Raw genomic sequence first — 2,009 nt, 5'->3', positions numbered from 1 at the left:
TATTATCATCAGAGTTGGGAAGTGCTAAAGGTACAACTGGAGGACTGACAATAATGATTCTTCCTGGAATAAATACATTAAGTATTTAGTAGAATTCCATGTGACTAAGCAAAGCTGAAAAGAACAGCATAGATGATGTTAAAAAAAAGGTATTTATTAGTATTATGACACTAGTGATGTGAAAACATCTGGCAAAATTTTGAAAAATATAATAGAAGAACACTAGAACAACTGGCAAAGAGGACTAGATACTGCAGATAATAGTACCTCAGCAGCTTCACAGTATCAGAGGTACTGAATGGTAATAGGTATCACTGAGTGGATTTAAAAACTAGTGGAGAGTTTATGACTGGATATACTAAAATATCAGAGTTATTAAATAGCTACTTTGTTTCTGTCTTTTCAGAAGAAGAGGGTGGCGATCTGCTCAAGTCGGGCTTCAGTTTTCCAGGGACACCAGAGGAGGAGCTAGGTACAGATATCATCTCTCAGATAATTTGTACTGCTTGTACATCCAGAGGCTGGGTGCAGCTATGGGGGTGAGGAGGCAGGAGGCTGCTCTGTGATACAGTCTTTCTCCAGCCACAAAGCCTACAGCAGGCACGGCACCAGGCGGTGTTAATGAGAGTGGCCAAAAACCTCTCAGTCCAATCCTTCTGGGAATTTCTCACCTGCTATATAAGGCTAGAGAATCGAAAGCAGAAAAACATCAGGTTTGGGTAACACCCAGGCAACCAAGAATTCAAAAGGTGTTCAAGGAAATTATCAACTTTCCTTCTTTTGTCTTTTTCTTTTTGTCTTACCCCTAAAAGTTTTCAATGTTACCTTTTAAAGTTAAAAAAATAACAGAAGCGAGAAGAAATCAGAAACTCATGGATTCCATGAGTGAAATCTTGATACCTCTGTCTCACACAGCTAGTAGTAAAATATCCCACTGGCTTCAATGTAGCCAGATTTATACCTTTTAGATTGTGCAAAATTGAGTTTCTGTTCCCAGAATTTCATACACAGATTGTCACTGTTTTATGTGAAATCCATCAAATTTTTTATTTATATGCAATTACTTTGTGTGGTTATTTTTGGAAGAGAAATATTGAAAGTGGTTTTTGTGTCTTTGCTAGTTAAAGCTCCCTTTATTCAAAGTGAGTACTTAAATTTCAGAAGTTAGTGGAACTAATTTTTCTCCTTCTATGCATATACTCATGTTAATACATTGCAACAGTTTATTTTGTGTTATTAAGACATCTTTGTATTTGACAAGAATATTATAAACTCTCACCCTGACCTTATTGTTGCACACTGATAGGAAGATAAATCATGGTTGCTATATTAAGGAAAAAAACCAAACAATTTGAACAAGGAGCATGAATTCAGGCAGGGGATGTCATTATGTTTAAATAATCTCTTAGAACAGGATTTTCTAAGACAAGCAGTGTTGCCACTCAGTTACACTCAAGTCAGAGAGTTCCATAAACATTCAGTGTAAAAATATCAGTATGGGACTTGTTTCTCTACTTAATATTAAAAAACAAGTAAAAAAAAGCTACAGGATAAGTTCCAAAGATCGGACAGAAGGATGTGTTAAGGAAGAGGCTGAAGAACCTTCAGGCAGTTTCTGCCTTAATTAAGACAGTGTAAGAGGGAAGATACGGTTAAACGTGAGGCTCCCTAGGAATCTCATACGTGAATCCTATGGAGGAGTCATGGCATGAGGACATCTCTAAGCCTTCTTGGACATTTGGGGTTTTTTTGCCCTGCTGCCCCATTTCACAGCACACAGGAAGGAGGTCAGGTGCCCAGGGGTAGAATTCATCTCATCTAACAGTTGGAAAGTAATTCAGATCATAGAATCATAGAATCATTAAGGTTGGAAAAGACCTCTAAGATCATCGAGTCCAACCGTCAACCCAACACACGATGCCCACTAAACCATGTCCCTAAGCGCCTCATCTACCCGTCTTTTAAATACTTCCAGGGATGGGGACTCAACCACTTCCCTGGGCAGCCTC

The 2,009-nt window shown here is 38.4% G+C and overlaps 1 protein-coding gene across 1 annotated transcript in view; it reads left to right on the top strand.

Moving 5' to 3' along the window:
* The first annotated feature begins 411 nt into the window (after window positions 1-411).
* The window catches only part of DLGAP2 (discs, large (Drosophila) homolog-associated protein 2), a 109,909-nt gene continuing 108,311 nt past the window's right edge, over window positions 412-2,009 (top strand). Inside the window, exon 1 of the mRNA XM_009333207.1 lies at window positions 412-472. The gene's annotated coding sequence lies outside the window, so the exon portion shown is untranslated. The remainder of the gene's footprint in view (window positions 473-2,009) is intronic.

Source organism: Pygoscelis adeliae, unplaced genomic scaffold (genome assembly GCF_000699105.1).
Source record: "Pygoscelis adeliae isolate BGI_AS28 unplaced genomic scaffold, ASM69910v1 Scaffold57, whole genome shotgun sequence".
NCBI classification, from domain to species: Eukaryota; Metazoa; Chordata; class Aves; order Sphenisciformes; family Spheniscidae; genus Pygoscelis; species Pygoscelis adeliae.
Note: the sequence above shows the minus strand (reverse complement) of the source record. Positions and strands in the feature narration are given on the sequence as shown.